Source organism: Salmo salar, chromosome ssa11 (genome assembly GCF_905237065.1).
Source record: "Salmo salar chromosome ssa11, Ssal_v3.1, whole genome shotgun sequence".
NCBI lineage: Eukaryota > Metazoa > Chordata > Actinopteri > Salmoniformes > Salmonidae > Salmo > Salmo salar.
Window position 1 is genome coordinate 3,178,831 of NC_059452.1, and position 17,047 is coordinate 3,195,877.

At 41.5% G+C, this 17,047-nt stretch overlaps 1 protein-coding gene across 4 annotated transcripts in view; it reads right to left on the bottom strand.

Annotated features, from left to right (window-relative positions):
- The window catches only part of daam2 (dishevelled associated activator of morphogenesis 2), a 247,030-nt gene that overhangs the window by 170,723 nt on the left and 59,260 nt on the right, over positions 1-17,047 (bottom strand). Inside the window, exon 1 of one of the 4 annotated variants that reach the window (XM_014126174.2) lies at positions 15,810-16,199. The exons of 2 other annotated variants lie outside the window; for them this stretch is intronic. The gene's annotated coding sequence lies outside the window, so the exon portion shown is untranslated. Of the gene's footprint in view, positions 1-15,805; positions 16,200-17,047 lie in introns of those variants that run through there. One more of the 4 variants, XM_014126171.2, reaches the window with a different exon arrangement.

A 17,047-nucleotide genomic window follows, 5' to 3' on the forward strand; every position in this document is an offset into this window, starting at 1 on the left:
TGTGGTTACCACCTGCAGAACCACTCCTTTATTGGGGGTGTCTTGCTGATTGCCTATAATTTCCACCTGTTGTCTATTCCATTTGCACAACAGCATGTGAAATGTATTGTCAATCAGTGTTTCTTCCTAAGTGGACAGTTTGATTTCACAGAAGTGTGATTGACTTGGAGTTACATTGTGTTGTTTAAGTGTCCCCATTATTTTTTTCAGCAGTATATACATACATACATACATACATACATACATACATACATACGTACTTTCACCACTTTTTCTCCCCAATTTCATGTTATCCAATTGGTAGTTACATCGCTGCAACTCCCCTACGGACTCGGGAGAGGCAAAGGTCGAGAGCCATGCATCCTTCGAAACACGACCCTGCCAAGCCCCACTGCTTCTTGACACACTGCTCGCTTAACCCGGAAGCCAGCAGCACCAATGTGTCGGAGGAAACACCGTCCAACCGGCGACCGAAGTCAGCTTGCAGGCACTTGGCCCGCCACAAGGAGTCGCTAAAGCACGATGGGACAAGGAAATCCCGGCCGGCCAAACCCTCCCCTAACCCGGATGACGCTGGGCCAATTGAGCCTCCTCATGGGTCTCCCAGTCACGGCCAGCTGTGACACAGCCTGGGATCGAACCCGGGACTGTAGTGATGCCTCAAGCACTGTGATGCAGTGCCTTAGTCGGCTGCATCACTCGGGAGGCTGGGGACAAAATACACAGTACACCTTTTTTGGCAGTGGTACAACTAAAGAGGGTGTAAACGAGAATCTCTAATGGAGGGGAAAAACTAAGCATAATACTGAAATGTTCCTCAAACATTCATTCCCTCAAATGTTATGTAGTCTAGTCTCGATCCTGTTTGGAGGGAAGCGGACATTTCCATGGGCTCCGTCACCTAAACAACACAAGGTCTGGGAACCGCCGGACAGTCTTGGGTGGTAAAAGGCTTACCCTTGGACTGCAAATGAAGCAAAAACATTGACTATACAGCTAATAACCAATGACTTACATTTTTATAAATGCTAAAAACACTATCTGGTCCCGCTCTGCTGTTTTCAGCGGATGTGTTTTGTCAGTTTGCTGTAGCAATGGCAGGTCTAACGACTGTGTAGCGCGGCTAGAATTTCTCGTTTTGAGGGGTTCCCATGGAACACAGTGCCATAGACATGAGTGCAGTCTTGTCTGTGGACGTGAATGGTCTACGGCTCTGCGCACTCCATATTGCACATTGTTTATAGCTGTGCCACATCTTCGCGGGGGTCAAAGGTTAACAGCTGCAGCGCTTGTGGGTAATGTCTGGAATGTTCATCTTGGACCATTATAGCAGCATGCATGGTAATGGCTTCTGAAGGGGCTGGCTCTAAAATAGCCTCCAGTAAAGCTCTTCTCTGAATTGAGGCACTGTACAGTAGAGATATGCTTATACATCATAAGCCCCAAAAGTGTGTCACTGGCACAAATACAATGGCCGTCTTTTCACACACACACGATGAGAGAACTTCCAGTTAGCGGGCAATTCCACTGTGTTCCCCCTGCAGACAATCTAACTGTGAACACCCTAAAATACTGATACTGTAGCAACAGTAACAAATACATGTACACAGTAAAATGATAATACTATTATTTCAAGAGATGTACACATATTTAACATGACTGTCTTAGAAGTCTCTCTCTCGCAACTGAGCAGCAGGGTTCAGATGATTGAGCGACTAACAGCTTTCATTCTCCCTCCCACCCACTCCTCTAATCCTGGGAGAGTAGTTCATGCATCCGTAATGGATGACAAAAAATGAAAACCTATGAGAGGCGACTGCAGGGGCCTGGCTGTAGCTCCTCATCTTTCATTAATGCCGTCAAACACTCAATCTTTTAGACATGTCACTCTGGTTATGTGTGATTCTTTAGCTCATACAGAAAAATGCAAAGTAATTTGTCTCTCTGCCTGTATGAATAGCTTCAATCAAAACAGAGATATAGCCTAGCAATATATTATCAAAGCCACGTTGCAAAAAATATAACATTGCTCCAGCAGGGTGAAAATACACACTGTCATTGGTCTCAAAATTGTTCAGCAAACAGACATTGTCTAAACTAATTAGAATGAGCGTTCTTACGAGGCACAAACAGTTATTCTTCTGCAACTGAATCTCCATTAACATCCAAAATTGGATGGCCCATCTTTTCAAGCAAAAGAGGTTGTGAGATCCCATTTGGAATTTCCCCCCCCTATAAACTATTGGGCCCAGGCAGAGCCACAACAGGCATCCTTAACTGATTCCACAGGTGGAAATGTGCAGGGCTGATGCATGAACAGATGCATGAACTTTAATCACAGTGCTTTTGACGCTTGGGGGATTTATGAGCGAGATGAAGTCCTCTCACCGGGATAGCTGCAACTGCAGCTGGGGAAAGGGGAAAGATGCAAGACAGCCTCCCTAATTCTCTAAATGAGTAACTCCGGGGGGAAAGGAGAAAGAGTGTTTATGTTGGTGAGAGCTGCCATAAAGTATTGGTTTCCCAAGAGGGAAAATGTGGCACTGACAGTGCTTAGTATTCTTAAAGCCTTCCCAAACAGCATTAGCATTCCTGGGAGACCTTGCCGCTGTTGGAGTTACACCCTGCAACCAAGCCTCAGGAAACAAAGCTACACAGTAAATGGGAGTTCCAAAGTGGGACTTCACCAAGTTAGAAATGGGATAATGGGCCATAACATAGGCCAAAAGGCTGACTTGGTGAATGATAAAGATCAGCCCAGGTATTGGACAAAAATAGTGACACTCAAGATCTATGCCCATGAGACATGACATCCTCCCTCAATAGAGAGAAACAGTAATGGCGTCTTTTTGTAGGCACTAAATACACCATGGTTCATTGGACAAGGTCTGTGATAAAGACGGAATTAGGAGGTCTTAAATGTTTTGTTCTATAACAACCTTCATCAGCTAACGTCACTTTTTGTGAATTTTGAAGAATTTATGTACTTAACACTTAAAGGCTTCATAATTCAAAACGGCCATGTTAACTGACTGGTATTATCTCAGAATCAAATCAAATTTTACAAAATGTATAAGATCTCTTCAGCGTGTGTTAACCTTAGACCTTATTTTCAGGGTTTATTCCAAAACCCTTCGCCATTCATCAGTCATTTTTCCCATAGGGATAGCTGAATGACCCAGAGGTAACTAATTTCTGGGTTTTAGGACTACAAGCTGGCAAGCTCTATTCCTGAAATTCCAAATGTACCAGGAACCATTATATGGATCCCAGAATTCCCATACAGGAAATATGAAATGTTCCTTTTGTCACCCCGGACGTTCCAATGAGTGCCTAACCCTTTAAATGTCCATGCTGCAACTATGGGTCACTTCATTCCCACAGCTACATTTTCAACTGATCAGCATCTTCCTTAACTGCTTTGCATGCCTAAGAGGCATGAGGATTTTGAAACAAATGGATGTGTCAAACTGTAAGAAGACTCCTTGACTATCTGCAGGCAGAACAGAGACTTATGGTTCGTGTACACTAGCACACGGTAAATTACCGCATGTCGCTTAGGCCGCCCAGTGGCTCACTTGTGGGAGTGCTGGCAGCATATAGCAGCACGTTCGATTGAGCGTCAAGAATTAGGAGTAGCAAGTTTGTAAGAAGGTCTGATTATTAAATGGATAAAAAGTTTAATCCATTCTCCATTTCATGAATTTACTCACAGGTAAATAGTAATATGCTCTAAAACACTCTGGTGACAAACACACTTTTCTGCCCTGTTTCCAATCATTCATATGGCTGGGAGAACCTATTCAAGTAAGTAAATACATTTCGGAAAATGTTTAAAAAAACGATGGATTATTAGCTAACTAGCTACAGTGCAGTGAACATCTAATGTAGCGAGCTAGCTATCTAGCCAACTTTACATACTGTATAGATAGTAGAGGTCGACCGATTAATCGGAATGGCCGATTAATTGGGGCCGATATCAAGTTCATATAACAATCGGAAATCGGTATTTTTGGACACCGATTGTGGCCGATATATATTGTTTTTAAATTTCACCTTTATTTAACTATTTTCAATGACGGCCTAGGAACGGTGGGTTAACTGCCTTGTTCAGGGGCAGAATGACAAATATTTATCTTCTCAGCTCGGGGATTCGTTTTTGCAACCTTCCGGTTACTAGTCCAACGCTCTAACTCCCTGCCTTAAATTACATTCCACGAAGAGCCTGCGAGGGCAGCAAGAAGCCAAGGTAAGTTGCTAGCTAGCATTAAACTTATCTTATAAAAAACAAATCAATCTTAACATAATCACTAGTTAACTACACATGGTTGATGATATTACTAGTTTATCTAGCGTGTCCTACATTGCATATAATCGATGCAGTGCCTGTTAATTTCTCATCGAATCACAGCCTACTTCGCCAAACAGGTGATGATTCAGCGCTGTCGTTGCACCAATGTGTACCTAACCATAAACACCAATGCCTTTTTTTTTTATCAATACACAAGTATATATTTTTAAACCTGCATATTTAGTTAATATTGCCTGCTAACATGAATTTCTTATAAGTAGGGAAATTGTGTCACTTCTCTTGCATTCCGTGCAAGCAGTTAGGGTATATGCAGCAGTTTGGGCTGCCTGGATCGGTGCGAACTGTGTGAAGTCCATTTATTCCTAACAAAGACCGTCATTAATTTGCCAGAATTGTACATAATTATGACATAACATTGAAGGTTGTGCAATGTAACAGCAATATTTAGACTTAGGGATGCCACCCGTTAGATAAAATATGGAACGGTTCCGTATTTCACTGAAAGAATAAATGTTTTGTTTTCGAAATGACAGTTTCCGGATTCGACCATATTAATGACCAAAGGCTCGTATTTCTGTGTGTTATTATGTTATAATTAAGTCTATGATTTGATAGTTGATAGAGCAGTCTGACTGAGCGATGGTAGGCAGCAGTAGGCTAGTAAGCATTCATTCAAACAGCACCTTTGTGCGTTTTGCCAGCAGCTCTTCGGTGTACTTCAAGCATTGAGCTGTTTATGACTTCAAGCCTATCAACTCCCGAGATTACGCTGGTGTAACCGATGTGAAATGGCTAGCTAGTTAGCGGGGTGCGCGCTAATAGTGTTTCAAACGAGGGTGGCTGTTGTCGATGTGTTCCTGGTTCGAGCCCAGGTAGGGGCGAGGAGAGGGACGGAAGCAATACTGTTACACTGGCAATACTAAAGTGCCTATAAGAACATCCAATAGTCAAAGGTATATGAAATACAAATGGTATAGAGAGAAATAGTCCTATAATTCCTATAATAACTACAACCTAAAACTTCTTACCTGGGAATATTGAAGACTCATGTTAGTTAAAATAAGTGTTCATTCAGTATTGTTGTAATTGTCATTATTACAAATAAATAAAAAATATCGGCCGATTAATCGATAGGCTTTTTTGGTCCTCCAATAATCGGTATTGGCGTTGAAAAATCATAAAATCGGTCAACCTCTAATAGATAGCTAGCTAAATTAATTAAATATCACCAACAACCTAACTTCATATTAGCTAGCTAACTTGATGTATTTATCACTGTAAAAAAATTAACACCAAATGGATTTGTACAGTGGCTTGCGAAAGTATTCACCCACCTTGGCATTTTTCCTATTTTGTTGCCTTACAACCTGGAATTAAAATAGATTTTTGGGGGGGGTTTGTATCATTTGATTTACACAACATGACTACCACTTTGAAGATGCAAAATGATTTATTTGGTGATTAAAAACAACGTTTATTAATCCTTTTGGATTAATAAACGTTGTAAGATGCCAACCATCTGCCTCCTGTGTCTGTATCTGGGTCTTGCATTGTGTCTTGATAATATCATTTGATTTACACTACATGCCTACCACTTTGAAGATGCAAAATCTTGTTCATTGTGAAACAAACAAGAAAGAAGACAAAAAAACAACTTGAGCGTGCATAACTATTCACCCCGCCCCAAAGTCAATACTTTGTAGAGCCACCTTTTGCAACAATTACAGTTGTCTCTTGAGATATGTCTCTATAAGCTTGGCACATCTAGCCACTGGGATTTTTGCCCATTCTTCAAGGCAAAACTGCTCCAGCTCCTTCAAGTTGGATGGGTTCTGCTGGTGTACAGCAATCTTTAAGTCATACCACAGATTCTCAATTGGATTGAGGTCTGGGCTTTGACTAGGCCATTCCAAGACATTTAAATGTTTCCCCTTAAACAACTTGAGTGTTGCTTTAGCAGTATGCTTAGGGTCATTGTGACGCTGGAAGGTGAACCTCCATCCAAGTCTCAAATCTCTGGAAGACTGAAACAGGTTTTCCTCAAGAATTTCCCTGTATTTAGCATCATCATTCCTTCAATTCTGACCAGTTTCCCAGTCCCTGCAGATGAAAAACATCCCCACAGCATGATGCTGCCACCACCATGCTTCACTGTGTGGATGGTGTTCTCGGGGTGATGTGAGGTTTTGGGTTTGCGCCAGACATAGCGTCTCCCTTGATGGCGAAAAGCTCAATTTTAGTCTCATCTGACCAGAGTACCTTCTTCCATATGTTTGGGGAGTCTCCCACATGCCTTTTAGCGAACACCAAACTTGTTTGCTTGTTTTTTTCTTTAACCTGTTAGGGCTAGGGGGCAGTATTGACACGGCTGGATAAAAAACATACCCGATTTAATCTGTTTACCACTCCTACCCAGTAACTAGAATATGCATATACTTATTACATATGGATAGAAAACACCCTAAATTTTCTAAAACTGTTTGAATGGTGTCTGTGAGTATAACAGAACTCAAATGGCAGGTCAAAACCTGAGAGATTCCTTTACAGGAAGTGGCCTGTCTGACCATTTCTTGAACTTCTTTTCCATCTCTATCATTTACTAAGGATCTCTGCTCTAACGTGACACTTCCCACGTCGTCCATAGGCGCTCAGAGCCCGGGAAAAAACAGAATGTCGTCATTCCAGCCCCAGGCTGAAACACATTATCGCCTTTCTCAAGTGGCCGATCAAGGGACACTGGGCTTAGGCGCGTGACCCAACCGCCCCCGCCTTTGGGATTTTTTCCTCTGTTTGCCGAAAAGGAGATTCCCTGTCGGAATATTATCGCTTTTCTACGAGAAAAATGGCGTAAAAATTGACTTTAAACAGCGGTTGACATGCTTCGAAGTACGGTAATGGAATATTTAGAATTTTATTGTCACGAATTGCGCCATGCGCGCGACACTTCTTTACTATTTCGGATAGTGTCTGGAACGCACGAACAAAACGCCACTATTCGGATATAACGATGGATTATTTTGGACCAAACCAACATTTGTTATTGAAGTAGAAGTCCTGGGTGTGCATTCTGACGAAGACAACAAAAGGTAATCAAACTTTTATAATAGTAAATATGATTATGGTGAGTGCTAAACTTGCCGGGTGTCTAAATAGCGAGCCCGTGATGCCTGGGCTATGTACTTAGAATATTGCAAAATGTGCTTTCACCAAAAGCTATTTTAAAATCGGACATATCGAGTGCATAGAGGAGGTCTGTATCTATAATTCTTAAAATAATTGTTATGCTTTTTGTGAACGTTTATCGTGAGTAATTTAGTAAAATGTTAGCGAATTCCCCGGAAGTTTGCGGGGGGTATGCTAGTTCTGAACGTCACATGCTAATGTAAAAAGCTGGTTTTTGATATAAATATGAACTTGATTGAACAAAACATGCATGTATTGTATAACATAATGTCCTAGGGTTGTCATCTGATGAAGATCATCAAAGGTGAGTGCTGCATTTAGCTGTCTTCTGGGTTTTGGTGACATTATATGCTGGCTTGAAAAATGGGTGTCTGATTATTTCTGGCTTGGTACTCTGCTGACATAATCTAATGTTTTGCTTTCGTTGTAAAGCCTTTTTGAAATCGGACAGTGTGGTTAGATTAACGAGAGTCTTGTCTTTAAATAGCTGTAAAATAGTCATATGTTTGAGAAATTGAAGTAATAGGATTTTTAATGTTTTGAAAATCGCGCCACAGGCTGCCAGTGGCTGTTACGTAGGTGGGACGCAAGCGTCCCACCTAGCCCATAGAGGTTAAGCAATGGCTTTTTTCTGGTCACTCTTCCGTAAAGCCCAGCTCTGTGGAGTGTACGGCTTAAAGTGGTCCTATGGACAGATACTCAAATCTCCGCTGTGGAGCTTTGCAGCTCCTTCAGGCTTATCTTTGGTTTCTTTGTTGCCTCTAATTAATGCCTCCTTGCCTGGTCCGTGAGTTGTGGTGGGCAGCCCTCTCTTGGCAGGTTTGTTGTGGTGCCATATTCTTTCCATTTTTTTATAAATGGATTTAATGGTGGTCCGTGGGATGTTCAAAGTTTCTGATATTTTTTTATAACCCAACCCTGATCTGTACTTCTCCACAACTTTGTCCCTGACCTGTTTGGAGAGCAACTTGGTCTTCATGGTGCCGCTTCCCCTTGCTTAGTGGTGTTGCAGACTCTGGGGCCTTTCAGATATATATATATATATATATATATATATATATATATATATATATATAAAAAAAATATATACTGAGATCATGTGACACTTAAATAAAGTCCACTTGTGTGCAATCTAACTAATTATGTAACTTCTAAAGGAATTGGTTGCGCCAGATCTTATTTAGGGACTTCATAGCAAAGAGGTGAATACATATGCACGCACCACTTTTAAATTTTAAAATTTTTTGAAACAAGCAATATTTTTCATTTCACTTCACCAATTTGGACTATTTTGTGTCTGTCCATTACATGAAATCCAAATAAAAATCCATTTAAATTACAGGTTGTTATGCAAGAAATAGGAAAAATGCCAAGGGGGATGAATAATTTTGCAAGGCACTGCAGGTAGGTAGCTAACAGCCATGGTGGAGTGTGAAAGGATAGCAGCCCCAACTGTCAAAGTGAGAGAGGAGGCTATTCTGGATACTTTTGTGTAGTTCCAGAGATAATAGTAACATAATATTCAGTGCGGTCTAATTTGAGTATAATGAAGTCTGTTTATTGTGAGGTTTTCTGTCCTCAGATACAGAGAGCTGTGAAAGCATGTCTGCAGATGAACATCATTCACTCATGCTGCCAAACATACCCTCGTAAAACTGACTATCCTACCGATCCTTGACTTCGGCGATGTCATTTACAAAATATCCTCCAACAATCTACTTAGCAAATTGGATGCAGTCCATCACAGTGCCATCCGTTTTGTCACCAAAGCCCCATATACTACCCACCACTGCGACCTGTATGCTCTCGTTGGCTGGCCCTCACTTCATATTCGTCGCCAAACCAACTGGCTCCAGGTCATCTATAAGTCTTTCCTAGGTAAAGCACCGCCTTATCTCAGCTCACTGCTCACCATAGCAGCACCCACCCGTAACACGCGCTCCAGCATGTATATTTCACTGGTCACCCCCAAAGCCAATTCCTCCTTTGGCCATCTTTCCTTCCAGTTCTCTGCTGCCAATGACTGGAACAAATTGCAAAAATCACTGAAGGTGGAGACTCATATCTCCCTCACTAACTTTAAGCATCAGCTGTCAGAGCATCTTACAGATCATTGCACTTGTACATAGCCTATCTATAAATAGCCCACCCATCCAACTACCTCATACCCATATTATTTATTTTCTTTGCTCCTTTGCACCCCAGTATCTCTACTTGCACATTCATCTTCTGCACATCTATCACTCCAGTGTTTAATAGCTAAATTGTAATTATTTCACCACAATGGCCTATTTATTGCCTTACCTCCCTAATCTTACCTCATTTGCACACACTGTATATAGATATTTCTATTGTGTTATTGACTGTACGTTTGTTTATTCCATGTGTAACTCAGTGTTTTGTTTGTGTCGCACTGCTTTGCTTTATCTTGGCCAGGTCGCAGTTGTAAATGAGAACTTGTTCTCAACTGGCCTACCTGGTTAAATAAAGGTAAAAAAATTGATAAAATAAAAAACAGGTCCCAATCCAGGCTGTATCACATCCGACCGTGATTGGGAGTCCCATAGGGCAGCGCACAATTGGCCCAGCGTCGTCCGGATTTGGCCGGGGTAGGTCGTCATTGTAAATAAGAATTTGTTCTTAACTGATTTGCCCAGTTAACCTCTTGGCGTTCCCCTAGGATAGGGGGCGCCACAGCGCATTTTGAAAAAAATTCGTGCCCATTTTAAACGGCCTACTACTCAAACTCAGAAGCTAGGATATGCATATAATTAATACTTGTGGATAGAAACTTTAGGGTGTTTTCTAAAACTGTTTGAATGGTGTCTGAGTATAACAGAACTCATATGGCAGTCAAAACCCCGAGACCGATCGTAACAGGATGTGGAATTCTGAATTGTGGACTCAACTTCACATCTTTGCCTATTAATCACACCGTGAGCTATGGTTCATTGAGCACTTCCTATTTCTTCCACTAGATGTCCCCAGTCTTTACAAAGTGGTTTGAGCCTTCTACTGTGGAAACTGAATGAATGAGACGCTGTTGAAATTGGTCACATGAGGAGGGCCATCACCATTATGATGCCGACGGCCCTGTCTACCCTCCCCTTTCGAAACGTTTTGAAACACAATACAATCGTCCCCCTCGAATCTTATTGGCTCTCTTGTTGAAACAGGCCCTGAAGATTTATGTTATACAACGTTTGACATGTTTGAAGGAACCTAAATGGGAAAAAAATGTTTTTGGTCGAAATACCTGTCCCGCGCCCGACGGAGCTTTTGGATCAGCCTTCAGACGCGCTAACAACAACAAGCTAATGGAACATAAAGGATGAACTTTTTCGAACAAAAATACATTTGTTGTGGACCTGGTATTCCTGGAAGTGCTTTCTGATGAAGACAACCAAAGGTAAGGGATTATTGACAATAGTATACAAGACTAGATGTGATATGCGATTGTTCCAAGATGGCGCAGAGCTGTATTTACTAGGTAATTTTCTGAGTATCGCATCCCCTTTTATCGCAAAAATGTGATTACCCAGTAAAGTTATTTTTAAATCTGGTATTACAGGTGCTTTCAAGAGATATTCATCTATAAATCTTAGAATGACAATATTACATTTTAAAAATGTTTTCGAATAGTAATTGAGTAAATTGTAGCACTGTTTCCCCGGATGCATTTGAGGGAAAATAGTTAGTCAACGTTACATGCCGATGTAAAATGCTGTTTTTATATATAAATATGAACTTTATCGAACAAAAGAATGCATGCATTGTGTAACATGATGTCCTCGGTGTGTCATCTGATGAAGTTTGTAAAAGGTTAGTGCTGCATTTAGCTGTTTTTTGGTTATTTGTGATGCATGTGGTTGGTCGGAAAATGGCTATGTGGCTACTTTTACGATATACTCCTCTAACATAATCTAATGTTTTGCTTTTGCTGTAAAGCCTTTTTGAAATCGGACAACGTGGTTCGATTCAGGAGAGGTGTATCTATAAAACGATATAATTAGAAGAAAAAAATTGAATTTTTTTTAAATTAAATTTTGTTATGCTAATAGCGATATGATTTTTCGCTGGATGTCCGTCCCGTATGGCCGCACAGGGGTTAAATAAAATAAAGTCCTGGAGGGACTCAAAGGGGTGCACATTTTTGTATTTGCCTTAGCACTACATAGCTGATCCAAATGATCAACTCATCAAGCTTCAAGTGGTATTTCTGTATTAATTTGTGATGCTATCCTTGATATGATCCTGCTATTGTCACATGCTACACATGCACATGTGTGTGCACATGCATCTATCAATCCAATGTTATCATGATTTGTTATAAGGGATATTATACTTTAGTAATCCACAATGACCTGGTGATGTAAAAGTCTAAAAATGACATTATCTTCCATATTCCTACAGATACCTTGTAACTGGAGATTCCTTCAAAACGATTGTCTACAGTTACTGTGTAGAGCATTGCAAGGTTGGGTGACCAGGGCCATCTGGGACTGCCTCCTGGAGGAAGTTGGGCGTGAGAAGACTACCTGTGTCCTGCATAACTTTGTGAGAATAGACACGGGGACCAGGAAGGGATCTGCAGCTGGCCGCCGTGTGCCAGAAGTCTGCTGCTCTGCAGTATGTCTCAAGGATGGGGTCCAACAACACAGCAAGAGAGGCAATCCGTGAGCGGGAGATCTTCACCTCCTACTTCTTCGAAGAGGGTGCTGTTACCTGGCAACACAATAGACTACACTATGCACAACCAAAGGTTCTTTAGAGAGAAATCCACATTGCAATAAGAATATACTTCCATTTACTTATTATCTATGTCAACTGCATTTATTCAATTCCAGTTTCTCTCCCTTTGATTTCTACTTCTCAGGTGAAGGTGCTGTTTAGGTAAGGGTGTGATGTCTGTACAAAAACAAAAACAGGCTATTTTAAGTCACCCGTATTTTTTAAAAGTAGAATAATTATACACCCTATAACCCACACACTCATGTATCAATCTGATTGATGGATTGTGTTGTGCAGTAAGCAGGCTCCGGTGTATAACCGTGGCTCCTTCCACCTTCAAAGAATAGGCAAGAGGGCCAACCCTATAACTACGCTATATTGTTTGTCCTCATGTGTCTGTGCATGTTTTTCAGCACTTAGTGTGGACACTAGGTGAGGCCACACACACAGATTCCTGTTGAACACCGTCTCTTTAACTACCTTATTTTCTCAATAACAGTCTCTCTCCTTCACTTCATCCCTCTCTCCCCTTCTCCCTAAATCCTCAAGGTTATGTCAGCTGTGTTGGTGAACCCCTGCCGCATCTGAACTGGCTACATAGAGGGCACAGCATGATCACAGGTGAGAGGTCACTTGGTCGGGTCAACAGGAAGTATTATTAAAGAGATGCTTTACATTGTAATATAGATAGAGATACAGTAGTCCCAGATTTAATGATCCAAGGTCAGTTTTGCATTTCACTGATTATGATTATGATGACTGCCAGTGTTAGAATAAAAAAAACACAAGGCTTAAACATGCACTCTCCCCATCTGTCTCTCATCTGCTGGTATGTTTTGATGTGAGAGAGGATGGGACTCGGAGTTGACAACATCTCCACCCCACCCGCTCTTAAGATAACCTTTGGGCCGACTGGGAGCCAAAGGTTTGTCAGGAGACACCACTAGAGACATTATTATGTAATTGTGATGAACTGAGAGAATATTAGCATAGCACTGTTATTCATATGCTGTCTTCCCTGCTCTGTTCTTGCCCCTTTCCCTTTCTGCCTTTTACACCTCTCTATAATGCACACCAGATGTGCATTGACGTACAGACTTAAATTGTATTTATAATATACATAATATTACAATTATAATATTTATAATTTATTTTTTATTTAAAAAATGATTCAACTTTTATTTAACAAGGCAAGTCAGTTAAGAATAAATTCCTCTTTACAATGATGGCCTACCCCGGCCAAACCCGGATGACGCTGTGCCAATTGTGCGCCGCCCTATGGGACTCCCAATCATGGCCGGATGTGATACAGCCTGGATTCGAACCAGGGACTGTAGTGACGCTTCTTGCACTGAGATCTCAGTGCCTTAGACCGCTGTGCCACTCAGGAGCCCAATGCATGTATTATGCATTTATAACACTTAATAATGAACTTCTTTCAATTAAGCGTTTCACATTCTCTACTGGTTGGAATAAGGCTCTCATTTGATGAAACACTACACCTATCCTGTATTTATCAGATCAACGCAGATGAAGGAAATTATATATTGAGATGAACCGGTTTTAGAGTATTTACATGATGCATAGGAAGTGTAGTGTACTGTTTTTTAAATTATATCTATGTATATATGAATTACAAAATCAGCCTTTAACTTATTACATCATGTTTCTAGTCTATTGCATAGTTACAATGTGTCCTAGAACCAGGATTGGTAAACACTGTTGAAGTGTATAATTGTAATACATACATGCAGACACAGCATCATTCAAAGACTGGAATTTGGTACTTCTGGTATTGACTGAAAAAGACATTGATACCTGCACTGCACCTTTATTTGCCAAGGTAGAGTACATGATATATTAAATGTACAGGCTACAATGTGGGGATCTCATGCATGGTAATAACTACATGTATATAGGACTTTCATCCTTGGCATTCAAACTGTTTTCAAGTTGATACAACTGGCTATGATAGCTGAGGTGCATAGCTACGTTCTGAACTAATATGTATACCAAATATTTTAGGGTCTATACACAGATCGGCTACATAGTTAGCTACACATCCATAGGCACACAGGTATTTTTATCCTCCACTCCACAATAAGCAAGAAAATAGTTAGCTAGCTACGTTACTTCAGCTGCATTGCATGGCAAATATCAGCAAGGCAAGCTTGCAAAATTGTACATTCAATTTGCAGTAAATGCTTTAGCTAGCTAGATTCTTTACAACCACTTTCACAAGACGACAGACTGGTTATCTGGTTGTTTCAGGAGGCCCTAAAACATGAAACAACACGATTTACAATTTCATACTCATGTCACAACACCCATAAAGCTAGCCAGCTAGCTGGCTAATGTTAGCTAGTTATAATTACTTACATTTGCTTCATTCAGTTGTACAACTGACTAGGTATCTGTCACGTCCTGACCATAGAACGCTTTTATTTTCTATGGTAGAGTAGGTCGGGGGGTTAGTCTAGTTTATTATTTCTATGTGGGGTTCTAGGTTTGTTTTTCTATGTTGGTGATTGTGTATGATTCCCAATTAGAGGCAGCTGGTAATCGTTGTCTCTAATTGGGGATCATACTTAAGTAGAATGTTTTCCACTTGTGGGTTATGGGATATTGTGTTTTGAGTAAGTGTATGTAGCACCTCTGTAGTCACGTTTCGTTTATTCTTTATTGTTTTTGTATTTTGCTTAGTTTCACTTTATAATAAATATGTGGAAAGCTACTCACGCTGCGCCTTGGTCCGATCATTCCAAACGAACGTGACAGTATCCCCATTTCCCCTTTCCATCCTAGTGTCTTTGCAGAAGAAAGTCTCCAGCCTTGGGTCGCATAGCGTCAAATTCGTCATGGAAACCACTTGATATGAATGGTCATCGCCTACATCGCTTAGCGGTTTGCGCTGGTGATGTCCAGTTGGGAAATGTTGAACTTTTTCTCCGTCTCCCATTCCCCGTTTGCGCCGCCCAACGGTCCCCACTCTCTCCGCTTCTCACTGCTTTCTGCCCATTGAAAATGAATGGGAAGCGGTGATTCACCAAGCGACATCGCATGCTAGTGTACACGGGGCATAACACGTACTGTATAACCCACCTCACTCAGGGGGTGAATGTAAGAGTGCTGTCATCGCCAGTCGATGTGGAGCACTAACTTCAAGACTGCTCCTGTTTCACACACAAGTCCCCGCTACCATTTATGACCTATAAAACCCCTGTAGCAAAAGATTCCGTAAAGGTCTTGGTAAAAACACAATATTTGTATTCTGTCTCCAATCACAACAAGACAGCCAACTGAGTGTTTGTTGCCGTCCGGTCTCTCCTCTCCCCTCACTACTCAGCTAGCCACCAACACCACTCCCGAAAGTGTAATTGATCGGGTGAAGAAGACTATGGTTCCCTACTAGACCAACAGCGGTTGTGCTGCGCTGACAAGCTGGCCTAGCCACGCTAAACATGTCATGTAAAACCATTCCGCTTGCAAACTCCTTCCGATAGCACCGGGGTGCAGCTACATAGACAAGCGAGAAAGAGTTCGGGGAGCAATGAGAAGATCATGTGTCTCGTTACCTACCTACTTCAAACTGCTGCCTGTGGATTGTCCTTTTCACGGTCGATCAACACAACCCAGAAGACACTACAAATTTCCCAGGAAAGGTTTTGTACATCCTATCGTTGCATTATATTCTTCTCTTTCTGCAGTAGGTCCTGTTTTGTCTCTCAGCCTGCATTGCTGCTTCCTCTCCGAGCTACTGCATCGAGGTCTGGATTTCAGCTGACTACGCTGGGAGTCGAGCTGTTGACATTGCCTGCCCCCCTCCATCTCTCCTCTGCTCCGTGCTTATTCCCTCACCCCTCCCCTTCTGGATTCCAAGCCCTGCATATGACAGCAGCCTGGCCTGCCTGGACAGCATGCGTGCGTAAGTCTGTAAACCAGTGGGAGAGAGTGAGTCTGTATGTGTGTGTGTGTGTGTGTGTGTGTGTGTGTGTGTGTGTGTGTGTGTGTGTGTGTGTGTGTGTGTGTGTGTATGTATGTATGTATGTGAGAGTGTATGTATGTATGTATGTATGTATGTATGCATGTATGTATTGTCATGACGTTGGCCTCTTTTGGTACAGGGAGGACAGTTGACCCCCTCCCTTTTTCACCACCACCCAACCTACCTTCCCCCCAACCCAGGCCCTGTGTGAAAGGGTTGTAAAAACCCTAAGAGGAGAATCTCCTACCACATGTTTCATAGAGAGACAAAGGAAATTCTTCCAACTCATAGAATTGGAGAACCGAGCGACATGTGTGTTCTGGAGAAGGTATGGAAGATTGGTGAAGAACCCAGCTACGAACTGATCCGCTTGGTACAATTTTGTGATACTCAGAAGAGACAATATAGCCATATTACCATAAAACTGTTTATATAATAGCCTCAGCTTGAGACTTGCATCATAATGGGTGTATAGAATGTATTAATAAGGATACAGCTTTTGTAATACATTGAGATGCGATGTACTGATGTAATGTGATAGAATTGTATTTCTGTAACCAAGTCTAACTCAGTCATAGGCACGCCCCCAGGGACACATACAGGACCAGGCGTCATTTGACAAGCTGTTCTATGGGCACTATAAAACACCCCCTGATTTACATTTCCCCAGACCAGGCCTCCACTCCATGGCCAATAGGTTTTACCTTCCAATTCCTCTACTGAAAGTGAACCATACCACGTGGTTAACTTTTAGACTATTGATACCGACAGAATAAGAACAAGTCTTTGATATTAATTATTAGTCTGCAGCTAAGTAAATTATATCATCGAACGCG